The 12,236-nt window shown below is 42.4% G+C and overlaps 1 long non-coding RNA gene across 1 annotated transcript; it reads right to left on the reverse strand.

The window, feature by feature from the left end:
• Positions 1-10,500: 10,500 nt before the first annotated feature.
• Positions 10,501-11,286, reverse strand: LOC122050485. Its single transcript, XR_006131268.1, has 3 exons — positions 11,022-11,286; positions 10,829-10,928; positions 10,501-10,555 (listed from the first exon to the last, which is right to left on the reverse strand). It is a non-coding gene; the product is annotated as an uncharacterized LOC122050485 (long non-coding RNA).
• Positions 11,287-12,236: the final 950 nt, after the last annotated feature.

Here is a 12,236-nt window from a genome sequence, read left to right on the forward strand (position 1 = left end):
CTAGAAGCAGGAAGAAGTAGAAGAAGAAGAATCCCTATAGAAGCTCTCACCCTTTATACCTGCGAAGAAGAAACAATGAAGAAACTAGCCGCTTGCGTCATTAGAACCCGATCGGCGTGGACCGATCAGTAACATCTGATCGGTGCAGACCAATCGGGAAGAAGCCTATGCTTCGTCTGATCGGTCCATGGACCGATCGAAACCATTGCGATCACAACGGCTAGAACCTCTGATCGGTCTACGGACCGATCGAGCTTCTTCTCCGCCGCCATCGATCTCCTTCCGATCGGTCTCCGCATCGATCAGATAACCATCAGTAGCATACTGATCAGTCACTGATCGGTCACCAGACCGATCAGATGAGCCATGTATCATTGGATCGGTCTGCAGCCCGATCCAAACTTTTCAGCCCTAAACCTAAGGCTTCCACACCAACATCCGGTCAACCTTAACCTGTTGGTACATCATGCCTAGCATCCGGTCACTCCCTTGACCTGCTAGCACTCCCCGCTAAGTGTCCGGTCAATCCCTTTGACCCACTTAGACTTTTCAACACCAGAAGTCCGATCATCCCTGATCCATCTGGATTTTCCCTTGCCTGGTTTCACTCACCAGGACTTTCCAACTGCCTAACATCCCAGTTAGGACTTTCCCACTGCCTGGTTTCACTCACTAGGACTTTCCACACTGCCTAACATCCCAGTTAGGACTTTCTCACTGCCTGGCTTCACTCACCAGGACTTTCCAACTGCCTAACATCCCAGTTAGGACTTTCCCTCATGCCAAGCTCCCTGCTTGGACTTTTCCAGTACCAAGTCTCCATACTTGGACTTTTCGCGTGCCGCTTGGACTTTTCCAGTGCCAAGTCTCCATACTTGGACTTTTCCAGTGCCAAGCTCCCTGCTTGAACTTTTTCCCGAATCAGGTCAACCAGGTCAACCTTGACCTACGGTTGCACCAACAATCTCCCAAGTTCGTATTCTTGTCAACATATCAGAATACAACTTTTCTACTCTCGTCAAACATTGTCAAACATCAAAATACAACTCGAGTCAGGTCACCCTTGACTAACTCGAGTCAGGTCAACCAAGTCAACCTTGACCTAAGGTTGCACCAACAATCTCCCCCTTTTTGATGTTTGACAAAATCCAAAATCAAGTTAGGTTAACCTGATAACCTAACTTAGGTTTTCCAACCATCTTCCAATGTCCAATGTTCTTTCCTTGAACATTCTCTGGACATTCTCCCCTTAGGTTAACCCAATAACCTAACTTGGGTTTTCCAATAATTCTCCCCCTTTTTGACACACATCAAAAAGAATTCCAATGTTCTTCCTTGAACATTCCATGACATTCTTCCCCTAGCTTAGGTTAACTCGATAACCTAACTTGGGTTCTCCAATAATTCTCCAATGAACACTCTCCCCTTTTTGACACACATCAAAAAGAAAAAGGAGGGTATCAAGGTCAAGAGTTTCTTCCTAATGAAAGTCCCATACCTTTCATTGAAACTCTTAATTTCCCCCTTGATACTAAACTCAACAATCAACTTAGTGATAATCCCATATCACTAATTCTCAAAAGTCTTAAGGAGTAAAAACTCCCCCTAAAAGTCAACTCTCCCTTGACAATTAGGTAAAGACTCCCCCTAAAGGTCAACTCCCCTTTGACCATTGTACCAACAATGTCTTGGAGAGTTTCAAACCTTTAGAAATCCACAAAACCCAACGTCCAGCTGAAATTTCAGACCAACAGCTGAAAATCAGAAACTGGCACGCACTGATCGGTCCCCAGACCGATCAGAAACCCCATGGATCGGTCCCCAGACCGATCCACGCTTCACTGATCACACTGGATCGTCACTGATCGGTCACCAGACCGATCAGAACTTCCCTGGATCGGTCCGGTGACCGATCCACACTCTGAAATCAGAGATTTCTGATTTCCCTTCCCGGAAATTCAGAAACTCCTAATAAATTCCAGAAAATTCCAAAAATCGTAAAATTTTGAGGATACACTCCTCATACCATATACTATCACGGAAAAATAATTTTCTATGAAAATAGTTTCCATTTTTCAATCTTGATACAAAGTTCAAAAACTTTGAAATAGTTCAAGTTTAACTCAACTTTGTATCACAATGTTCAATGATGAATGCTATCACTAAGAAAGCTTCATCAAGGTTTTTCAAATCAATTTTAAAATGCTTTTAAAATCATTTGAATTTAGGACCATAATCTTAGGGCTAGATGTACATGACTTGTACACAAGCTTTCCCTATGATCCTCCTTTTCTTGAATTAGGCTCATCTAGGTACAAAAACTATGCATCTTGATCCTAACTCATGATCCTAATATTTCACACACATCTAAGGTGTATCAAACCACATTCAAGTCAATTTGATGTGAGATATGGGTTAAGGTCAACTTAGGCTAAGTTCTCATGCATTTTCTAAACATCAATTTGATCTCAATATCAAATTATATGTTTGTCCTTAAATCAATTTTATTGATTATAATGCAAGAGATGATGACATGGCATATAATGATATCATAAGTAAAAACATGTGCCAATGTCATGATGTCATGGCATAAAGTTTGAAACTAAACTAACACATGACATATAATAACCTAAGCATTATCATGGTATTTCAAATGATCATAAATTAAATATGATGTCATGACATGGCATATGGCAAACAACCACGGTAAGTTAACACAAATAAAATACCTAGATTACCTATCTAAGTATCCTTAATCACTTAGCTAACTTAAATTCTAATCCTAGATTGCCCAAAGTGCTCCAAGAAAATGTCAAAACCCAAATTGACATTTCTTGATCTCTTGTTTGATTTATACCATTTAAGATTCTACAAGAGTAGCACTTCTAAGTTAAGGCTCGGATTGCCTTGATTACCTAAGAGAATATCAAAATCCCAATTTGATATTTCTCTAGGTTTTTCCAAATTGTGTCAATTTAAAGTAAGATTAATATATTCTCACTTTGGCACAACTTACTCTTCCAAGGAGTGAATGACAAGGATTATTCCATTTTCATTTTCAAAGGTTCCCAAAAACCTTAAAAATGCTCCTTGAGTGTCAATTTCCTCAAAGTTGGGTTAACTACCCTTCTTATTGGAGTTGACACTCTCTAACCCATCTATGGGGTAGAGAAAATGCTCCTAGGAACCCAATACCTATTAGAGCTCATTGGGTTCACTAAATATTCACTAGGGATGACTTCCCTAGCAACCCTCCTAATGACCCTCTTAGGCTTTAAAGCCTTGGTCATTTGGGTCTCATCAAGGTCAACTATAGGGGTGACTTCCCTTGTGACCTTGGTGGTGGTCTTCCTAGTCCTAGATTTTGTTCCATAATCGAATGGAACATTATGGTAAGTGGGCTTGACCAATTGGGACTTAGGTTTGTGACCCAAACCTTTCTTGTCCTTGGGCTTTGAAATTTGACCCTTAAACCCTAGAGATGACTTCTCCAAGTTCTTAAGAGCCTTTTCCAAAGTATCAAGTCTTGACCTCAAGACTTGATTCTCCTTCTCTAATACCTCAATTTTTGATTTGTCATTTTTCTTTGAGGCATTCCTAGGCATGTGTCTAGTTGATTTGGGATTCCTACCTAGGTTCTCCTTAACCTTAGATGAGGTAATTCTAGGGTTGGCATTCCTAGTAGTATCCCTATCTAGGTTGACATGTTTAGCACCTAAGCACATGTGTTGATTTCTAGTGTTAACATGCTCATCATTATTTGCAATAGCAATAAAACTACTAGCATGTTTCTTATTTGAATTGCAATAGTATGCCTTAAAAGGTACCTTAGGGTTTGCCTTAGCTCCCCCTATCGATGTGCATCCCTTGTCCTTGTGAGGTTGCCTCCCCCTTGGACAATGGCTCCTATAGTGTCCCCTTCGCTTGCATTGGAAGCACACTACGTGCTCCTTGCCTTTGCATATCGGGACTCCTGCTTTCTTGACCTTTGGTGCCGGTGGAGTCTTTCTTACCCTCTTTGGACACTTACTCTTGTAGTGCCCAAATCCCCTACACTCAAAACACATTATATGCAATTTACTTGAAATTAACATGTTTGAGTTACCTAGGTTTGAAGATGGATGAATGCTCTTTTCTTCATCCCTTCCGGAGGTAGATGCTTCTTCTTCTTGCTCCAATCTTGAAGAAGTGCTCTCATCCTCTTCTTCCTTAGATGTTGAGTAACCCTCAACTTCTAATTCCTCTCCTCCATGGTGTGAGCTACTTAGCTCACTTGACTCCTCTTCATGGCTTGAAGTGGAGCTCTCCTCATGGAACTTGGCCAAGTTGTTCCACAATTCCTTGGCGTTGTTGTACCTATCTATCTTGCACAAAACATTATTAGGTAACGCAAATTCAATAATTTTTGTTACCTCGTCATTGATTTCGGATTGTCGGATTTGCTCTTTCGTCCACTCCTTCTTCTTGATAGGTTTTCCTTCCTCATCCATCGGAGGGGAAAAACCCTTCTTGTACACAAAACCAATTTAACATATTAGTCCTAAGAAAATACATCATCCTTACCCTCCAATACGTGAAGTTGTCGTGAGACTCGTAGAAGGGTTGAATCGTGATATCTTCTCCATAGAGATCCATCTCTAGCTTTTCTCCCACGGGTGTTGATCCGTCGAAGAGCGACCTCGCTCTGATACCACTTGTTAGGATCTCTTCGTACGGCTTGAGAGGGGGTGTGAATAGCCGACCCCAATCTTTCGCGTTTCTTCCTACGATTAGGTTAGTTGCAGCGGAAATACAAGGAAGAAACTAAGAAGAAGAAAGCAAACCTCAAACGCAAGGATGTAACGAGGTTCGGAGATGAACTCCTACTCCTCGGCGTGTCCGTGAGGTGGACGAGCCCTATCAATCCGTCGGTGGATGAGCCCCCGGAAAACCGGCTAATACAATATACTCCTTGTGGGTGGAGAAACCTCGCCACAAACGTTTGCAACAGCAGACTAGAATACAAGGAATACAAGTAGAAAGACAAGAACAATGTATAAACACTAACTCGCATTCTCGTCGACTGCCTGTGAAGCAACAACTTCTCGGACAACAGCAGTAGCCGATCGACGACTGGAAGCTCACACGAAGCTTCGGAAAGCTCAGATCGCAAGCAGCAGCAAGATAGAAGCAGGAAGAAGTAGAAGAAGAAGAATCCCTATAGAAGCTCTCAGCCCCTTTATACCTGCGAAGAAGACAGTGAAGAAACTAGCCGTTGCGTCGCAACGGCATTGGTCGGTGGACCGATCAGTAACATCTGATCGGTGCAGACTAATCAGGAGGTTCCCCGATCGGTCCATGGACCGATCGGGACTGATCGATCCACGGCTGAATCAGAACCTCTGATCGGTCTACGGACCGATCAGGCTTCTTCTCGGCGCCGCGATCTCCCGATCGGTCTCCCGATCGAGATAACCATCGATAGAGCATCTTGATCGATCGGTCGATCGGTCACCGGACCGATCGGAGAGTATCATTGGATCGGTCTGCAGCCCGATCCAAACTTTTCAACCCTAAACCTAAGGCTTCCACACCAACATCCGGTCAACCTTAACTGTTGGTACATCATGCCTAGCATCCGGTCACTCCTTGACCTGCTAGCACTTCCCGCTAAGTGTCCGGTCAATCCTTTGACCCACTTAGACTTTTCAACACCAAGTCCGATCATCCACGATCCATCTGGATTTTCCTTGCCCGGTTTCACTCACCAGGACTTTCCAACTGCCTAACATCCCAGTTAGGACTTTCCCACTGCCTGGCTTCACTCACCAGGACTTTCCACCCTGCCTAACATCCCAGTTAGGACTTTCTCACTGCCTGGCTTCACTCACCAGGACTTTCCAACTGCCTAACATCCCAGTTAGGACTTTCCCTCATGCCAAGCTCCCTGCTTGGACTTTTCCAGTACCAAGTCTCCATACTTGGACTTTTCGCGTGCCAAGCTCCCTGCTTGGACTTTTCCAGTGCCAAGTCTCCATACTTGAACTTTTTCCCGAATCAGGTCAACCAGGTCAACCTTGACCTACGGTTGCACCAACAATCTCCCAAGTTCGTATTCTTGTCAACATATCAGAATACAACTTTTCTACTCTCGTCAAACATTGTCAAACATCAAAATACAACTCGAGTCAGGTCACCCTTGACTAACTCGAGTCAGGTCAACCAAGTCAACCTTGACCTAAGGTTGCACCAACAGTAACAACCCAATTTCCCCTATTTCGAGTTCCAAATGTCCATAAAAATATTTGGAAATGCTTTTAAAATATTCTAGAGATTTTTAGAAATTTTTATAGTATTTTTACGTAATTTTTGGAAGTCGTTTGATATTTTTATTAAACGAAAGAAGTTTAGCTCAAAAAAATTGTGCAAGCCAAGGTTCAAACCCATGACCTCAACCCGAGCCGAACCTCAGCCGGACCCAGCCAACCAACTGGGATACGGTTATTTCGTGAAAAGATGGGAACCGAAATATAATTAGGATATAGTAAAGGACAGAGATAAGCCTAGGTATTAAAGGATAAGTTAAGGAGAGGAAATTTTACCCGAACCCTAACCTCTCTTCCTCTTCTCCTCACGCGTGCGTCGGCGCTTTTGGGCTTGGGCGGAAACGCAGCAAGCTAGGTTTTGGTCTCCGGCGACGGCGAAGCCCTTTTTCTGGCTGGCCTTCAACCGTGGGTGGTCATCCCGACGAAGGGATCTCGAAAGCACAAAGGAGCCGCCGAGTTTCAAGCTCCACCCGGAACCCTAGCCGCCTCTCCTTTCCGGTTGTAAGTGCAAGAATAAGGGGTAAGTACTACTCACCTGTGGTAAGAGTTGCTCCGAGCTTCGATTTTCTTCCTTGCTTCCGAGATTTGTTTTCTTCATGTTATTTCTGGCGTAGCATTCTATAGCATGCTTAGAGAATTCTATATGAGATTCGCTTACTTCTTTTTAATGTGACAGTAGCTTACTTTAAGAATTGAATGCATAGAGGTGTTCTGTGAACAACTCTTTGTTCATTCGTTTAAGGATTTTGGTTTAGGTGTTCTTGTGATTAGAACTGCCAAGAGTTCTCAAGGCTTAGAGGTGTTTGGTTTGGGAAATATAGCACTCCCTGTTGGTGCCATTAGTTCCTTGATTATGATATTGGTTCATGCTGTTAGTTTAAATTTATGCTATTATAGAATTGAAGCTCTTTATACCGGGTAGATTAGAGCATCTCTTGCATGGAATTTCTGTTTTGAATTCTTGTTAAACCGGACAGCCCTGATTTCAGCCTATGGTTGTCTTTTAAGCGTGCCTTTAGTTCTTAAATGTGGTACCCGTGTAAGTCTAATTGCTGCCATAAATTCTAGCAAAAAGGGATTCCTTTGCCTTGTTTTTACAGCATGATAGAAAGTGTAAAGTTGCATTCTTTTGCCTTTATTTACAGCATGTTTAGTAAGTCCAAGTTAGCTTTCTTTTACTCTATTTTACACCATGTTTAGAAAGTCCAAGTTAGCTATCTTTTGCCCTATTTTATAGCATGTTTAGAAAGTCCAAGTTAGCTATCTTTTGCCCTATTTTACAGTATGTTTAGAAAGTCCAAGTTAGCTTTCTTTTGCTCTATTTTATAGCATGTGTAGAAAGCCCAAATTAGCTCTCTTTTGCTCTATTTTATAGCATGATTAGCAAGTTTGAATTAGCTTACTTTTGCTCTATTTTATAGCATGATTAGTAAGATTAGTTAGCTTTCTATTGCTCTATTTTACAGCATGTTTAGTAAGTCCAAGTTAGCTTTCTTTTGCTCTTATCACAGCATGTTTTAAAAGTTCCAACTAGCTCTCTTTTGCTCTATTCTAGAGCATGATTACTAAGTTCAGATGTGCTTTCTTTTCCTTTGTTTTACAGCATGTTTAGAAAGTTCAGATTTGTTTTTCTGTTGCTTTGTTTTATAACATGCTTAGAGAGAGTTTAGATTTGCTTCTCTTGTATTGTTTTTATATAGCATGCTTAGTTAATTGTAATCCTACACTTGTTAGGTATATCTAAAGGATTCCAATAAACTCTAATAAAGGATTATGAGGAAACTGAGTAAAAAGAAAGAGACCAAGGTCTAGTTAAAAAGAGATAACAAGTAAACTAAAGTAAGAGGCTAGTACCCGACTTCCAAGGTTGTCGTTAAACAAATCCAGGTGACCGTTTCCGAGGTCTCGGCCCTGGTAAGACTGAGGTCTTTACCCTGTGGGACTACAGTAGTCTCGATTAGGGAGAGCGCATAAGATTAAGCTGGTACTAAGCCTGGGCCCAAAGAAAAGAAAAGAAAAGAAGAAGAAAAGAAGAACAAGAAGAAGAAAGTGAAAGAGAAATTAAAGATTAATTTCTAGTATAAGAAAAGTAAGAAGAACAAGAAGAAGAAAGTGAAAGAGAAATTAAAAGATTAATTTCTAGTATAACGATATAAGAAAATGAAACAAGTTTTATGCTTAGAATCAATAAAAGTAGAGTTCTTTAATTCTAAGCTTACAGTAGTTGTTTCATTACTTTCCTGTCAGTTAGTGAGCATGTTTAGTATTCAGTTTTATTTCTGTATACCATGAGTACATGCAGCTTTGCTTTTAGCATTTCAGTTTTAGTATTGTTGCATTCTTTTTATGAACTTCGAGTTTTGTGAGATAGATTAGTACTCACTAAGCGTTTCTCTTATAGAACTATTTTTTTTCCTCCTACCGCAGATAAAGGAAAAGCTAAGATATGAAGGGAGACGGCAGGGTGGCGGTGGTGATGAAGGTGTGTGGTGGTTGGACTGTGGAGAGATCAAGAAGTAGCTGGCAAAATTGTCAAGACTTTCTTTTAGTTCTCTGTTAATGTTATATTAAACTTGGGATTGTAGTTGAGCTTATTTACACATGTCTAGCTAGTCTCTTTTATTATTTGTGGAGTGTTGTAGTCATTGCTATTGCTAGAGTAGTTCTTTGTTTTATGTTGATTATTATTACTGTGTGGTGGTGGAAATGTCACGCCCCAGAGGAGTCCCTGTCCGAGAAAATTTCGGCAGCATCTCCCCTGTACGGTGGACAATCTGAAACTTTTCTACATCTCACAAATACCTCAGCCACAGGCGGCTGGATTAATAACAACAAAATAAAACATCACCACGCAGTTATATATAATCTATTCAGCCTCTGGCTGTCACAACCACGCAGTTAAGATAATTAAACAGTAAAATAATACTCTGACTCGAAATCCACCCTACTCCACTACACTCGTAAAGCTCAAATCCGACGAACTCACCTCTTCTGCCGTCCAGGCAGGCATGTAGTAGAATAAAAACCAAATCCAAATCCATCGATATAATAAAATCTATACCATGTCCATAAGTAAATAAATCCAGAACATAACAAGTCCAAATAGTCTAGAACAGAAAAGGAAACCAAATGAAAAACCAATCACATCCTCGAGGTCTGCAGGGACCAACAACTGGAACTCTCTCCTGACAGCATCAACCTGAAAATATCAACAATGGGGGCGGGGTGAGTCCAACACTCAGCAGGTACAATTGATATGCAAAGTAAAGAAATAACACCTAGCACTAATCATGCGTACAGTCTCCTGATAAAGATAAAGGTAACTACAAACCGAAGAAGACAGAAGAGAATCTGTACTAACCAGGACCCGGTAAAAGGACAAACAGTCCGAAAGGTATAGAAGACCTGTATGCATGTCAATCAAGGTATCCAAGCACAAACAGTAAATGCATCTTGCATATGATGCCAATGTTATGGTCACCCCTGACGCCAGTCAGCCGACTCACAACAACAGTGGGACCGAGTGGGTAGGGCTGTGACAACCGTGCACTCAGCAACACTACTCCTGATGAGTGATCAAGTGTACGGGATGCTGTCGGAGTACATACGGACTCCTACCCCAAATCATAAATGGGGGAGCGCAATGCTCTCAACTCCCGGTACGCTGTGACGGGGAGGGATCTCTAACGTGCTACACACTGCGTCACACTACCCATGAGCGGACCAACGGAGCACCGGAAGAGCCAAACTGACGTGCTACCACGCTGTGTCCCGCTACCCATGAGCGTCACAACGGAGCACCGAACAGTGATGAAACTGGCAAAGTGCTCGACAATAAAGGAGCAATCAATCACTCAGCATGCAATCATGCGAATGGTGCATGTCACTACACATGGCAATATACTAAACCAATCTCTGGACATATCATAATGTGCACCAAAGCGAATGAATCATATCAAGGTATCTGATCATATAAGGTATCAAACCTAGGTCCTGACATGGTAAAATATGGTTATATCACTACCCATGAGCATGTGAAATCAGGTACATATCCATACAAGATGTAAACAAACAATCAATCAACAGGTAGCATGTATTGGGCAGTAATTAACCGAAACAAGTAAGAAACACAATTAATGCATCTTGTTAATTTAATTACTAAGCATATCAAAGACAATAAGTCAAAAATACCCGACTCCGATAAAATGGTCCAAATCCTGACTCCGAGATACTCGTCTCGCGTCAAAGTCCTGAAATACCAATACACAGATATTTTATTTAGCTAAAATTCAAATGAATGGCTAAATAAAATTCTCAACACAATTTAGGGCAAAACCCTGAGTCATAATCATCAACCTACCTAATTTAACACATATAATTTAGTTACTCAACATATATTAAATAACTAAATCAAACTACTCACTCAATTAGGAAAACCCTAATTATTGATCAACCTTAACTGATAATCAATTAACTTATCCGCATCAAGACCTAAATCAATTATACGCGCAACAACGCATTACCTAAATCCACGCTCACCCAAATTCGTATTCTTCGTCGCTAATTTGTCGATGGAACACCTGTTTTCTGGAACCGTGGTCGTAACTAGAGTGAGCCACTGATCTACACATCAAACACCAAAATTTGTAGTCAATACATCGACCTCTATGAATTAAACCCTAACCTTACCTCCACAGTTCTAAACCAACAGCTTACCCTAATGCCAAAGCTCGGTAGAATCCAGGGCAGCAACTCACGCCAATGTGAGGCTCGGCTAGGGCAGAAGAAAGGGTCGGTTTCGGCACTGGGGCAAAGTGTGCAGCGGCAGTGGCAAGGAGTGGCGTCGGGCTCGCTATAGCACAGCGACGGCACTAGGGCTCGGGTGCTGGCACAGAGAGTCGGCCGCTGCTAGGGCTCAGATGCCGAAAGGAGAAGAGGAAGAGAGGTGCGGCGTCGGCACCTAGGGCACTCCTCGGAGGAGTCGCCACGACACTGCTGCTCGGAGACGGCGGCGTCGGGATCACTCCGTGAGGGCGCTGTCGGCAGAGGAGAGGAAACTTCTGTGGGCGTCGGCGCCGTCAACAAGGACTCTAGGGCAGGCGGTCGGGCGACGGTGCTAGGGCTGAGAACGCTGTCGTCGTGAGGGGCAGGGAATGAGGAAGAAGAGGAGAAGGAAGAGGAAACCGCCGAGTGGCCGGCGGTTAGTGCACGCCGGCGGTTAGGGCTTCGGCGCGAGAAGAATCGGCGTCGGGGCCGAGTGAGGCTCGGGAGAGAAGGAAATATAGGCACGGGAAAAAAAAATAAATGAAAAAGAAAAGGAAATAAGGAATTTATAAAAGAAACAATTCCTCGCTTAAATGGGGTAACCCAAACAGGCTTTTCTGTGCCCCGTTTTTTTATCCCCGTCAACTCGTCCGTACGAGCTCCGAAAAATTCTCAAAAAATGTCCAAAAATTTTGGAAAAATTCCCTTATTAACATTCGTCATTTTTTTTCCGGTATTTTACAGGAAAACATGTTCCAGCCGTCTGTGGCTGCGTATACTATGTTTGTATTAAAGATTTGGTCACCGGTACAGGGGAGACTCTGCCGAAATTTTCGGTAGGGTTTCCATGTGATATTTAATCATACCGGTTAAGTAGAGTTAGTCGTTAAGTAACGGTCATCCTTAGAGAGTAGTAGTAGTAAGAAGGGTGGTTGTTACAACCTCAGACTCCATTTGAGGTGCCTCAAGCCCCACGTCGCAGCTAGTTAACCCTTTGCACCGAAGGCGCCTCCAATCTCCATGGAGGCGCCTCAGACACTGTACATCCGAGGCCAAACTTTATCTTTTGACCCTGCAACACACGTTAGTCCACAAAAACTCAACGTATCCTACAAAACAAAGTTAGCACATAATAATCATGATAATATAAACAATTTGACAGTCGAC

The sequence above is a fragment of the Zingiber officinale genome, chromosome 1B (assembly GCF_018446385.1).
Source record: "Zingiber officinale cultivar Zhangliang chromosome 1B, Zo_v1.1, whole genome shotgun sequence".
NCBI lineage: Eukaryota > Viridiplantae > Streptophyta > Magnoliopsida > Zingiberales > Zingiberaceae > Zingiber > Zingiber officinale.